The sequence below is a fragment of the Syngnathus scovelli genome, chromosome 15 (genome assembly GCF_024217435.2).
Source record: "Syngnathus scovelli strain Florida chromosome 15, RoL_Ssco_1.2, whole genome shotgun sequence".
NCBI classification, from domain to species: domain Eukaryota; kingdom Metazoa; phylum Chordata; class Actinopteri; order Syngnathiformes; family Syngnathidae; genus Syngnathus; species Syngnathus scovelli.
The window spans coordinates 10,891,361-10,906,782 of NC_090861.1; positions in this window are offsets into that span (position 1 = coordinate 10,891,361).

Below are 15,422 nucleotides of genomic sequence, written 5' to 3' on the forward strand. Positions count from 1 at the left end.
TGACGGGAGGAGCACATTTCAGAAAACGTGCTCAGCTCGTCGAGAAAATGCGATTTAAGCAATAAAATTAAAAATGCACCTAAAACCTAAACCAAACGTTGCAGGTGGTTATTTCTGCATGCGCAGTGGTCAACGCGGCACTCTCTAGCTGCCAAGAGCACTTTTTACTATGCACACCAAACCAGAGTGACGGGAGGAGCACATTTCAGAAAACGTGCTCAGCTCGTCCAGACAATGCGATTTAAGCAATAAAATTAAAAATGCACCCAAAACCTAAACCAAACGTTGCAGGTGGTTATTTCTTCATGCGCAGTGGTCAACGCGGCACTCTCTAGCTGCCAAGAGCACTTTTTACTATGCGCACCCAACCAGAGTGACGGGAGGAGCGCATTTCAGAAAACGTGCTCAGCTCGTCGAGAAAATGCGATTTAAGCAATAAAATTAAAAATGCACCTAAAACCTAAACCAAAAGTTGCAGGTGGTTATTTCTTCATGCGCATCAGTCAACACGGCACTCTCTAGCTGCCAAGAGCACTTTTTACTATGCGCACCCAACCAGAGTGACGGGAGGAGCACATTTCAGAAAACGTGCTCAGCTCGTCGAGAAAATGCGATTTAAGCAATAAAATTAAAAATGCACCCAAAACCTAAACGAAACGTTGCAGATGGTCATTTCTTCATGTGCAGTGGTCAACGCGGCACTCTCTAGCTGCCAAGAGCACTTTTTACAATGCACACCCAACCAGAGTGACGGGAGGAGCGCATTTCAGAAAACGTGCTCAGCTCGTCGAGAAAATGCGATTTAAGCAATACAATTAAAAATGCACCCAAAACCTAAACCAAACGTTGCAGGTGGTTATTTCTTCGTGCGCAGCAGTCAACGCGGCACTCTCTAGCTGCCAAGAACACTTTTTACTATGCGCACCCAACCAGAGTGACGAGAGGAGCACATTTCAGAAAACGTGCTCAGCTCGTCGAGAAAATGCGATTTAAGCAATAAAATTAAAAATACACCTAAAACCTAAACCAAACGTTGCAGGTGGTTGTTTCTTCATGCGCAGTGGTCAACGTGGCACTCTCTAGCTGCCAAGAGCACTTTTTACTATGCGCACCCAACCAGAGTGACGGGAGGAGCACATTTCAGAAAACGTGCTCAGCTCGTCGAGAAAAAGCGATTTAAGCAATAAAATTAAAAATGCACCTAAAACCTAAACCAAACGTTGCAGGTGGTTATTTCTTCATGCGCAGTGGTCAACGCGGCACTCTGTAGCTGCCAAGAGCACTTTTTACTATGCGCACCCACCCAGAGTGACGGGAGGAGCACATTTCAGAAAACGTGCTCACCTCGTCGAGAAAATGCGATTTAAGCAATAAAATTAAAAATGCACCTAAAACCTAAACCAAACGTTGCAGGTGGTTATTTCTTCATGCGCAGTGGTCAACGCGGCACTCTCTAGCTGCCAAGAGCACTTTTTACTATGCGCACCCAACCAGAGTGACGGGAGGAGCACATTTCAGAAAACGTGCTCAGCTCGTCGAGAAAATGCGATTTAAGCAATAAAATAAAAAATGCACCTAAAACCTAAACCAAACGTTGCAGGTGGTTATTTCTTCATGTGCAGTGGTCAACGCGGCACTCTCTAGCTGCCAAGAGCACTTTTTACTATGCGCACCCAACCAGAGTGACGGGAGGAGCACATTTCAGAAAACGTGCTCAGCTCGTCGAGAAAATGCGATTTAAGCAATAAAATTAAAAATGCACCTAAAACCTAAACCAAACGTTGCAGGTGGTTATTTCTTCATGCGCAGTGGTCAACGCGGCACTCTCTAGCTGCCAAGAGCACTTTTTACTATGCGCACCCAACCAGAGTGACGGGAGGAGCACATTTCAGAAAACGTGCTCAGCTCGTCGAGAAAATGCGATTTAAGCAATAAAATTTAAAATGCACCTAAAACCTAAACCAAACGTTGCAGGTGGTTATTTCTTCATGCGCAGTGGTCAATGCGGCACTCTCTAGCTGCCAAGAGCACTTTTTACTATGCGCACCTAACCAGAGTGACGGGAGGAGCACATTTCAGAAAATGTGCTCAGCTCGTCGAGAAAATGCGATTTAAGCAATAAAATTAAAAATGCACCTAAAACCTAAACCAAACGCTGCAGATGGTCATTTCTTCATGCGCAGTGGTCAACGCGGCACTCTCTAGCTGCCAAGAGCACTTTTTACTATGCGCACCCACCCAGAGTGACGGGAGGAGCACATTTAAGAAAACGTGCTCAGCTCGTCGAGAAAATGCGATTTAAGCAATAAAATTAAAAATGCACCTAAAATCTATACCAAACGTTGCAGGTGGTTATTTCTTCATGCGCAGTGGTCAACGCGGCACTCTCTAGCTGCCAAGCGCACTTTTTACTATGCGCACCCAACCAGAGTGACGGGAGGAGCACATTTCAGAAAACGTGTTCAGCTCGTCGAGAAAATGCGATTTAAGCAATAAAATTAAAAATGCACCTAAAACCTAAACCAAACGTTGCAGGTGGTTATTTCTTCATGCGCAGTGGTCAACGCGGCACTCTCTAGCTGCCAAGAGCACTTTTTACTATGCGCACCTAACCAGAGTGACGGGAGGAGCACATTTCAGAAAATGTGCTCAGCTCGTCGAGAAAATGCGATTTAAGCAATAAAATTAAAAATGCACCTAAAACCTAAACCAAACGCTGCAGATGGTCATTTCTTCATGCGCAGTGGTCAACGCGGCACTCTCTAGCTGCCAAGAGCACTTTTTACTATGCGCACCCAACCAGAGTGACGGGAGGAGCACATTTAAGAAAACGTGCTCAGCTCGTCGAGAAAATGCGATTTAAGCAATAAAATTAAAAATTCACCTAAAACCTAAACCAAACGTTGCAGGTGGTTATTTCTTCATGCGCAGTGGTCAACGCGGCACTCTCTAGCTGCCAAGAGCACTTTTTACTACGCGCACCCAACCAGAGTGACGGGAGGAGCACATTTCAGAAAACGTGCTCAGCTCGTCGAGAAAATGCGATTTAAGCAATAAAATTAAAAATGCACCCAAAACCTAAACCAAACGTTGCAGGTGGTTATTTCTTCATGCTCAGTGGTAAACGCGGCACTCTCTAGCTGCCAAGAGCACTTTTTACTATGCGCACCCAACCAGAGTGACGGGAGGAGCACATTTCATAAAACGTGCTCAGCTCGTCCAGAAAATGCTATTTAAGCAATAAAATTAAAAATGCACCTAAAACCTAAACCAAACGTTGCAGATGGTCATTTCTTCATGCGCAGTGGTCAACGCGGCACTCTCTAGCTGCCAAGAGCACTTTTTACTATGCACACCCAACCAGAGTGACGGGAGGAGCACATTTCAGAAAACGTGCTCAGCTCGTCCAGAAAATGCGATTTAAGCAATAAAATTAAAAATGCACCCAAAACCTAAACCAAACGTTGCAGGTGGTTATTTCTTCGTGCGCAGTGGTCAACGCGGCACTCTCTAGCTGCCAAGAGCACTTTTTACTATGCGCACCCAACCAGAGTGAAGGGAGGAGCACATTTCAGAAAACGTGCTCAGCTCGTCGAGAAAATGCAATTTAAGCAATAAAAATAAAAATGCACCCAAAACCTAAACCAAACGTTGCAGGTGGTTATTTCTTCGTGCGCAGCAGTCAACGCGCCACTCTCTAGCCGCCAAGAACACTTTTTACTATGCGCACCCAACCAGAGTGACGGGAGGAGCACATTTCAGAAAACGTGCTCAGCTCGTCGAGAAAATGCGATTTAAGCAATAAAATTAAAAATGCACCTAAAACCTAAACCAAACGTTGCAGGTGGTTATTTCTTCATGCGCAGTGGTCAACGCGGCACTCTCTAGCTGCCAAGAGCACTTTTTACTATGCGCACCCAACCAGAGTGACGGGAGGAGCACATTTCAGAAAACGTGCTCAGCTCGTCCAGAAAATGCGATTTAAGCAATAAAATTAAAAATGCACCCAAAACCTAAACCAAACGTTGCAGGTGGTAATTTCTTCATGCGCAGCAGTCAACGCGGCACTCTCTAGCTGCCAAGAGCATTTTTTACTATGCGCACCCAACCAGAGTGACGGGAGGAGCGCATTTCAGGAAACGTGCTCAGCTCGTCGAGAAAATGCGATTTAAGCAATAAAATTAAAAATGCACCCAAAACCTAAACCAAACGTTGCAGGTGGTTATTTCTTCATGCGCAGCAGTCAACGCGGCACTCTCTAGCTGCCAAGAGCACTTTTTACTATGCACACCCAACCAGAGTGACTGGAGGAGCGCATTTCAGAAAACGTGCTCAGCTCGTCGAGAAAATGCGATTTAAGCAATAAAATTAAAAATGCACCTAAAACCTAAACCAAACGTTGCAGGTGGTTATTTCTTCATGCGCAGTGGTCAACGCGGCACTCTCTAGCTGCCAAGAGCACTTTTTACTATGCGCACCCAACCAGAGTGACGGGAGGAGCACATTTCAGAAAACGTGCTCAGCTCGTCCAGAAAATGCGATTTAAGCAATAAAATTAAAAATGCACCCAAAACCTAAACCAAACGTTGCAGGTGGTAATTTCTTCATGCGCAGCAGTCAACGCGGCACTCTCTAGCTGCCAAGAGCACTTTTTACTATGCGCACCCAACCAGAGTGACGGGAGGAGCGCATTTCAGAAAACGTGCTTAGCTCGTCGAGAAAATGCGATTTAAGCAATAAAATTAAAAATGCACCCAAAACCTAAACCAAACGTTGCAGGTGGTTATTTCTTCATGCGCAGTGGTCAACGCGGCACTCTCTAGCTGCCAAGAGCACTTTTTACTATGCACACCCAACCAGAGTGACGGGAGGAGCACATTTCAGAAAACGTGCTCAGCTCCTCGAGAAAATGCGATTTAAGCAATAAAATTAAAAATGCACCCAAAACATTAAACCAAACGTTGCAGGTGGTTATTTCTTCATGCGCAGTGGTCAACGCGGCACTCTCTAGCTGCCAAGAGCATTTTTTACTATGCGCACCCAACCAGAGTGACGGGAGGAGCGCATTTCAGGAAACGTGCTCAGCTCGTCGAGAAAATGCGATTTAAGCAATAAAATTAAAAATGCACCCAAAACCTAAAGCAAACGTTGCAGATGGTCATTTCTTCATGTGCAGCAGTCAACGCGGCACTCTCTAGCTTCCAAGAGCACTTTTTACTATGCGCACCGAACCAGAGTGACGGGAGGAGCACATTTCAGAAAACGTGCTCAGCTCGTCGAGAAAATGCGATTTAAGCAATAAAATTAAAAATGCACCTAAAAACCTAAACCAAACGTTGCAGGTGGTTATTTCTTCATGCGCAGTGGTCAACGCGGCACTCTGTAGCTGCCAAGAGCACTATTAACTATGCGCACCCAACCAGAGTGACGGGAGGAGCGCATTTCAGGAAACGTGCTCAGCTCGTCGAGAAAATGCGATTTAAGCAATAAAATTAAAAATGCACCCAAAACCTAAACCAAACGTTGCAGGTGGTTATTTCTTCATGCGCAGTGGTCAACGCGGCACTCTCTAGCTGCCAAGAGCACTTTTTACTATGCGCACCCAACCAGAGTGACGGGAGGAGCACATTTCAGAAAACGTGCTCAGCTCGTCCAGAAAATGCGATTTAAGCAATAAAATTAAAAATGCACCTAAAACCTAAACCAAACGTTGCAGATGGTCATTTCTTCATGCGCAGTGGTCAACGCGGCACTCTCTAGCTGCCAAGTGCACTTTTTACTATGCGCACCCAACCAGAGTGACGGGAGGAGCACATTTCAGAAAACGTGCTCAGCTCGTCCAGACAATGCGATTTAAGCAATAAAATAAAAAATGCACCCAAAACCTAAACCAAACGTTGCAGGTGGTTATTTCTTCATGCGCAGTGGTCAACGCGGCACTCTCTAGCTGCCAAGAGCACTTTTTACTATGCGCACCCAACCAGAGTGACGGGAGGAGCGCATTTCAGAAAACGTGCTCAGCTCGTCGAGAAAATGCGATTTAAGCAATAAAATTAAAAATGCACCTAAAACCTAAACCATAAGTTGCAGGTGGTTATTTCTTCATGCGCAGCAGTCAACACGGCACTCTCTAGCTGCCAAGAGCACTTTTTACTATGCGCACCCAACCAGAGTGACGGGAGAAGCACATTTCAGAAAACGTGCTCAGCTCGTCGAGAAAATGCGATTTAAGCAATAAAATCAAAAATGCACCCAAAACCTAAACCAAACGTTGCAGATGGTCATTTCTTCATGTGCAGTGGTCAACGCGGCACTCTCTAGCTGCCAAGAGCACTTTTTACTATGCACACCCAACCAGAGTGACGGGAGGAGCGCATTTCAGAAAACGTGCTCAGCTCGTCGAAAAAATGCGATTTAAGCAATAAAATTAAAAATGCACCCAAAACCTAAACCAAACGTTGCAGGTGGTTATTTCTTCATGCGCAGTGGTCAACGCGGCACTCTCTAGCTGCCAAGAGCACTTTTTACTATGCGCACCCAACCAGAGTGACGGGAGGAGCACATTTCAGAAAACGTGCTCAGCTCGTCGAGAAAATGCGATTTAAGCAATAAAATTAAAAATGCACCTAAAACCTAAACCAAACGCTGCAGATGGTCATTTCTTCATGCGCGGTGGTCAACGCGGCACTCTCTAGCTGCCAAGAGCACTTTTTACTATACACACCCAACCAGAGTGACGGGAGGAGCACATTCCAGAAAACGTGCTCAGCTCGTCGGGAAAATGCGATTTAAGAAATAAAATTAAAAATGCACCCAAAACCTAAACCAAACGTTGCAGATGGTCATTTCTTCATGTGCAGTGGTCAACGCGGCACTCTCTAGCTGCCAAGAGCACTTTTTACTATGCACACCCAACCAGAGTGACGGGAGGAGCGCATTTCAGAAAACGTGCTCAGCTCGTCGAGAAAATGCGATTTAAGCAATAAAATTAAAAATGCACCCAAAACCTAAACCAAACGTTGCAGATGGTCATTTCTTCATGCGCAGTGGTCAACGCGGCACTCTCTAGCTGCCAAGAGCATTTTTTACTATGCACACCCAACCAGGGTGACGGGAGGAGCACATTTCAGAAAACGTGCTCAGCTCGTCGAGAAAATGCGATTTAAGCAATAAAATTAAAAATGCACCCATAACCTAAACCAAACGTTGCAGATGGTCATTTCTTCATGCGCAGTGGTCAACGCGGCACTCTCTAGCTGCCAAGAGCACTTTTTACTATGCGCACCCAACCAGAGTGACGGGAGGAGCACATTTCAGAAAACGTGCTCAGCTCGTTGAGAAAATGCGATTTAAGCAATAAAATTAAAAATGCACCCGAAAACCTAAACCAAACGTTGCAGGTGGTTATTTCTTCTTGCGCAGTGGTCAACGCGGCACTCTCTAGCTGCCAAGAGCACTTTTTACTATACACACCCAACGAGAGTGACGGGAGGAGCACATTCCAGAAAACGTGCTCAGCTCGTCGAGAAAATGCGATTTAAGCAATAAAATTAAAAATGCACCCAAAACCTAAACCAAACGTTGCAGGTGGTTATTTCTTCATGCGCAGTGGTCAACGCGGCACTCTCTAGCTGCCAAGAGCACTTTTTACTATGCGCACCCAACCAGAGTGACGGGAGGAGCACATTTCAGAAAACGTGCTCAGCTCGTCGAGAAAATGCGATTTAAGCAATAAAATTAAAAATGCACCTAAAACCTAAACCAAACGCTGCAGATGGTCATTTCTTCATGCGCAGTGGTCAACGCGGCACTCTCTAGCTGCCAAGAGCACTTTTTACTATACACACCCAACCAGAGTGACGGGAGGAGCACATTCCAGAAAACGAGCTGAGCTCGTCGAGAAAATGCGATTTAAGCAATAAAATTAAAAATGCACCCAAAACCTAAACCAAACGTTGCAGATGGTCATTTCTTCATGCGCAGTGGTCAACGCGGCACTCTCTAGCTGCCAAGAGCACTTTTTACTATGCGCACCCAACCAGAGTGACGGGAGGAGCACATTTCAGAAAACGTGCTCAGCTCGTCGAGAAAAATGCGATTTAAGCAATAAAATTAAAAATGCACCTAAAACCTAAACCAAACGTTGCAGGTGGTTATTTCTTCGTGCGCAGCAGTCAACGCGGCACTCTCTAGCTGCCAAGAGCACTTTTTACTATGCGCACCCAACCAGAGTGACGGGAGGAGCACATTTCAGAAAACGTGCTCAGCTCGTCGAGTAAATGCGATTTAAGCAATAAAATTAAAAATGCACCCAAAACCTAAACCAAACGTTGCAGGTGGTTATTTCTTCATGCGCAGTGGTCAACGCGGCACTCTCGAGCTGCCAAGAGCACTTTTTACTATGCGCACCCAACCAGAGTGACGGGAGGAGCACATTTCAGAAAACGTGCTCAGCTCGTCCAGAAAATGCGATTTAAGCAATAAAATTAAAAATGCACCTAAAACCTAAACCAAACGTTGCAGATGGTCATTTCTTCATGCGCATTGGTCAACGCGGCACTCTCTAGCTGCCAAGAGGACTTTTTACTATGCACACCCAACCAGAGTGACGGGAGGAGCACATTTCAGAAAACGTGCTCAGCTCGTCCAGACAATGCGATTTAAGCAATAAAATTAAAAATGCACCCAAAACCTAAACCAAACGTTGCAGGTGGTTATTTCTTCATGCGCAGTGGTCAACGCGGCACTCTCTAGCTGCCAAGAGCACTTTTTACTATGCGCACCCAACCAGAGTGACGGGAGGAGCGCATTTCAGAAAACGTGCTCAGCTCGTCGAGAAAATGCGATTTAAGCAATAAAATTAAAAATGCACCTAAAACCTAAACCAAAAGTTGCAGGTGGTTATTTCTTCATGCGCAGCAGTCAACGCGGCACTCTCTAGCTGCCAAGAGCACTTTTTACTATGCGCACCCAACCAGAGTGACGGGAGGAGCACATTTAAGAAAACGTGCTCAGCTCGTCGAGAAAATGCGATTTAAGCAATAAAATTAAAAATGCACCTAAAACCTAAACCAAACGCTTCCGATGGTCATTTCTTCATGCGCAGTGGTCAACGCGGCACTCTCTAGCTGCCAAGAGCACTTTTTACTATACACACCCAACCAGAGTGACGGGAGGAGCACATTCCAGAAAACGTGCTCAGCTCGTCGAGAAAATGCGATTTAAGCAATAAAATTAAAAAATGCACCCAAAACCTAAACCAAACGTTGCAGATGGTCATTTCTTCATGTGCAGTGGTCAACGCGGCACTCTCTAGCTGCCAAGAGCACTTTTTACTATGCACACCCAACCAGAGTGACGGGAGGAGCGCATTTCAGAAAACGTGCTCAGCTCGTCGAGAAAATGCGATTTAAGCAATAAAATTAAAAATGCACCCAAAACCTAAACCAAACGTTGCAGGTGGTTATTTCTTCATGCGCAGTGGTCAACGCGGCACTCTCTAGCTGCCAAGAGCACTTTTTACTATGCGCACCCAACCAGAGTGACGGGAGGAGCACATTTCAGAAAACGTGCTCAGCTCGTCGAGAAAATGCGATTTAAGCAATAAAATTAAAAATGCACCTAAAACCTAAACCAAACGTTGCAGGTGGTTATTTCTTCGTGCGCAGCAGTCAACGCGGCACTCTCTAGCTGCCAAGAGCACTTTTTACTATGCGCACCCAACCAGAGTGACGGGAGGAGCACATTTCAGAAAACGTGCTCAGCTCGTCGAGTAAATGCAATTTAAGCAATAAAATTAAAAATGCACCCAAAACCTAAACCAAACGTTGCAGGTGGTTATTTCTTCATGCGCAGTGGTCAACGCGGCACTCTCAAGCTGCCAAGAGCACTTTTTACTATGCGCACCCAACCAGAGTGACGGGAGGAGCACATTTAAGAAAACGTGCTCAGCTCGTCGAGAAAATGCGATTTAAGCAATAAAATTAAAAATGCACCTAAAACCTAAACCAAACGCTTCAGATGGTCATTTCTTCATGCGCAGTGGTCAACGCGGCACTCTCTAGCTGCCAATAGCACTTTTTACTATGCACACCCAACCAGAGTGACGGGAGGAGCGCATTTCAGAAAACGTGATCAGCTCGTCGAGAAAATGCGATTTAAGCAATAAAATTAAAAATGCACCCAAAACCTAAACCAAACGTTGCAGGTGGTTATTTCTTCATGCGCAGTGGTCAACGCGGCACTCTCTAGCTGCCAAGAGCACTTTTTACTATGCGCACCCAACCAGAGTGACGGGAGGAGCACATTTCAGAAAACGTGCTCAGCTCGTCGAGAAAATGCGATTTAAGCAATACAATTAAAAATGCACCTAAAACCTAAACCAAACGTTGCAGGTGGTTATTTCTTCATGCGCAGTGGTCAACGCGGCACTCTCTAGCTGCCAAGAGCTTTTTTTACTATGCGCACCCACCCAGAGTGACGGGAGGAGCACATTTCAGAAAACGTGCTCAGCTCGTCGAGAAAATGCGATTTAAGCAATAAAATTAAAAATGCACCTAAAATCTATACCAAACGTTGCAGGTGGTTATTTCTTCATATGCAGTGGTCAACGCGGCACTCTCTAGCTGCCAAGAGCACTTTTTACTATGCGCACCCAACCAGAGTGACGGGAGGAGCACATTCCAGAAAACGTGCTCAGCTCGTCGAGAAAATGCGATTTAAGCAATAAAATTAAAAATGCACCCAAAACCTAAACCAAACGTTGCAGATGGTCATTTCTTCATGCGCAGTGGTCAACGCGGCACTCTCTAGCTGCCAAGAGCACTTTTTACTATGCACACCCAACCAGAGTGATGGGAGGAGCGCATTTTAGAAAACGTGCTCAGCTCGACGAGAAAATGCAATTTAAGCAATAAAATTAAAAATGCACCCAAAACCTAAACCAAACGTTGCAGGTGGTTATTTCTTCATGCGCAGTGGTCAACGCGGCACTCTTTAGCTGCCAAGAGCACTTTTTACTATGCGCACCCAACCAGAGGGACGGGAGGAGCGCATTTCAGAAAACGTGCTCAGCTCGTCGAGAAAATGCGATTTAAGCAATAAAATTAAAAATGCACCTAAAACCTAAACCAAACGTTGCAGATGGTCATTTCTTAATGCGCAGTTGTCAACGCGGCACTCTCTAGCTGCCAAGTGCACTTTTTACTATGCGCACCCAACCAGAGTGACGGGAGGAGCACATTTCAGAAAACGTGCTCAGCTCGTCCAGACAATGCGATTTAAGCAATAAAATTAAAAATGCACCCAAAACCTAAACCAAACGTTGCAGGTGGTTATTTTTTCATGCGCAGTGGTCAACGCGGCACTCTCTAGCTGCCAAGAGCACTTTTTACTATGCGCACCCAACCAGAGTGACGGGAGGAGCGCATTTCAGAAAACGTGCTCAGCTCGTCGAGAAAATGCGATTCAAGCAATAAAATTAAAAATGCACCTAAAACCTAAACCATAAGTTGCAGGTGGTTATTTCTTCATGCGCAGCAGTCAACACGGCACTCTCTAGCTGCCAAGAGCACTTTTTACTATGCGCACCCAACCAGAGTGACGGGAGAAGCACATTTCAGAAAACGTGCTCAGCTCGTCGAGAAAATGCGATTTAAGCAATAAAATCAAAAATGCACCCAAAACCTAAACCAAACGTTGCAGATGGTCATTTCTTCATGTGCAGTGGTCAACGCGGCACTCTCTAGCTGCCAAGAGCACTTTTTACTATGCACACCCAACCAGAGTGACGGGAGGAGCGCATTTCAGAAAACGTGCTCAGCTCGTCGAAAAAATGCGATTTAAGCAATAAAATTAAAAATGCACCCAAAACCTAAACCAAACGTTGCAGGTGGTTATTTCTTCATGCGCAGTGGTCAACGCGGCACTCTCTAGCTGCCAAGAGCACTTTTTACTATGCGCACCCAACCAGAGTGACGGGAGGAGCACATTTCAGAAAACGTGCTCAGCTCGTCGAGAAAATGCGATTTAAGCAATAAAATTAAAAATGCACCCAAAACCTAAACCAAACGTTGCAGGTGGTTATTTCTTCATGCGCAGTGGTCAACGCGGCACTCTTTAGCTGCCAAGAGCACTTTTTACTATGCGCACCCAACCAGAGGGACGGGAGGAGCGCATTTCAGAAAACGTGCTCAGCTCGTCGAGAAAATGCGATTTAAGCAATAAAATTAAAAATGCACCTAAAACCTAAACCAAACGTTGCAGATGGTCATTTCTTCATGCGCAGTGGTCAACGCGGCACTCTCTAGCTGCCAAGTGCACTTTTTACTATGCGCACCCAACCAGAGTGACGGGAGGAGCACATTTCAGAAAACGTGCTCAGCTCGTCCAGACAATGCGATTTAAGCAATAAAATTAAAAATGCACCCAAAACCTAAACCAAACGTTGCAGGTGGTTATTTCTTCATGCGCAGTGGTCAACGCGGCACTCTCTAGCTGCCAAGAGCACTTTTTACTATGCGCACCCAACCAGAGTGACGGGAGGAGCGCATTTCAGAAAACGTGCTCAGCTCGTCGAGAAAATGCGATTCAAGCAATAAAATTAAAAATGCACCTAAAACCTAAACCATAAGTTGCAGGTGGTTATTTCTTCATGCGCAGCAGTCAACACGGCACTCTCTAGCTGCCAAGAGCACTTTTTACTATGCGCACCCAACCAGAGTGACGGGAGAAGCACATTTCAGAAAACGTGCTCAGCTCGTCGAGAAAATGCGATTTAAGCAATAAAATCAAAAATGCACCCAAAACCTAAACCAAACGTTGCAGATGGTCATTTCTTCATGTGCAGTGGTCAACGCGGCACTCTCTAGCTGCCAAGAGCACTTTTTACTATGCACACCCAACCAGAGTGACGGGAGGAGCGCATTTCAGAAAACGTGCTCAGCTCGTCGAAAAAATGCGATTTAAGCAATAAAATTAAAAATGCACCCAAAACCTAAACCAAACGTTGCAGGTGGTTATTTCTTCATGCGCAGTGGTCAACGCGGCACTCTCTAGCTGCCAAGAGCACTTTTTACTATGCGCACCCAACCAGAGTGACGGGAGGAGCACATTTCAGAAAACGTGCTCAGCTCGTCGAGAAAATGCGATTTAAGCAATAAAATTAAAAATGCACCTAAAACCTAAACCAAACGCTGCAGATGGTCATTTCTTCATGCGCAGTGGTCAACGCGGCACTCTCTAGCTGCCAAGAGCACTTTCTACTATGCGCATCCAACCAGAGTGACGTGAGGAGCACATTTCAGAAAACGTGCTCAGCTCGTCGAGAAAATGCGATTTAAGCAATAACATTAAAAATGCACCTAAAACCTAAACCAAACGTTGCAGGTGGTTATTTCTTGATGCGCAGTGGTCAACGCGGCACTCTCTCGCTGCCAAGAGAACTTTTTACTATGCGCACCCAACCAGAGTGACGGGAGGAGCACATTTTAGAAAACGTGCTCAGCTCGTCGAGAAAATGCGATTTAAGCAATAAAATTAAAAATGCACCCAAAACCTAAACCAAACGTTGCAGATGGTCATTTCTTCATGCGCAGTGGTCAACGCGGCACTCTCTAGCTGCCAAGAGCATTTTTTACTATGCGCACCCAACCAGAGTGACGTGAGGAGCACATTTCAGAAAACGTGCTCAGCTCGTCGAGAAAATGCGATTTAAGCAATAAAATTAAAAATGCACCCATAACCTAAACCAAACGTTGCAGATGGTCATTTCTTCATGCGCAGTGGTCAACGCGGCACTCTCTAGCTGCCAAGAGCACTTTTTACTATGCGCACCCAACCAGAGTGACGGGAGGAGCACATTTCAGAAAACGTGCTCAGCTCGTTGAGAAAATGCGATTTAAGCAATAAAATTAAAAATGCACCCGAAAACCTAAACCAAACGTTGCAGGTGGTTATTTCTTCTTGCGCAGTGGTCAACGCGGCACTCTCTAGCTGCCAAGAGCACTTTTTACTATGCGCACCCAACCAGAGTGACGGGAGGAGCACATTTCAGAAAACGTGCTCAGCTCGTCGAGAAAATGCGATTTAAGCAATAAAATTAAAAATGCACCTGAAACCTAAACCAAACGCTGCAGATGGTCATTTCTTCATGCGCAGTGGTCAACGCGGCACTCTCTAGCTGCCAAGAGCACTTTTTACTATACACACCCAACCAGAGTGACGGGAGGAGCACATTCCAGAAAACGAGCTGAGCTCGTCGAGAAAATGCAATTTAAGCAATAAAATTAAAAATGCACCCAAAACCTAAACCAAACGTTGCAGATGGTCATTTCTTCATGTGCAGTGGTCAACGCGGCACTCTCTAGCTGCCAAGAGCACTTTTTACTATGCACACCCAACCAGAGTGACGGGAGGAGCGCATTTCAGGAAACGTGCTCAGCTCGTCGAGAAAATGCGATTTAAGCAATAAAATTAAAAATGCACCCAAAACCTAAACCAAACGTTGCAGATGGTCATTTCTTCATGCGCAGTGGTCAACGCGGCACTCTCTAGCTGCCAAGAGCACTTTTTACTATGCGCACCCAACCAGAGTGACGGGAGGAGCACATTTCAGAAAACGTGCTCAGCTCGTCGAGAAAAATGCGATTTAAGCAATACAATTAAAAATGCACCTAAAACCTAAACCAAACGTTGCAGGTGGTTATTTCTTCGTGCGCAGCAGTCAACGCGGCACTCTCTAGCTGCCAAGAGCACTTTTTACTATGCGCACCCAACCAGAGTGACGGGAGGAGCACATTTCAGAAAACGTGCTCAGCTCGTCGAGTAAATGCGATTTAAGCAATAAAATTAAAAATGCACCCAAAACCTAAACCAAACGTTGCAGGTGGTTATTTCTTCATGTGCAGTGGTCAACGCGGCACTCTCTAGCTGCCAAGAGCACTTTTTACTATGCGCACCCAACCAGAGTGACGGGAGGAGCACATTTCAGAAAACGTGCTCAGCTCGTCCAGAAAATGCGATTTAAGCAATAAAATTAAAAATGCACCTAAAACCTAAACCAAACGTTGCAGATGGTCATTTCTTCATGCGCATTGGTCAACGCGGCACTCTCTAGCTGCCAAGAGGACTTTTTACTATGCACACCCAACCAGAGTGACGGGAGGAGCACATTTCAGAAAACGTGCTCAGCTCGTCCAGACAATGCGATTTAAGCAATAAAATTAAAAATGCACCCAAAACCTAAACCAAACGTTGCAGGTGGTTATTTCTTCATGCGCAGTGGTCAACGCGGCACTCTCTAGCTGCCAAGAGCACTTTTTACTATGCGCACCCAACCAGAGTGACGGGAGGAGCGCATTTCAGAAAACGTGCTCAGCTCGTCGAGAAAATGCGATTTAAGCAATAAAATTAAAAATGCACCT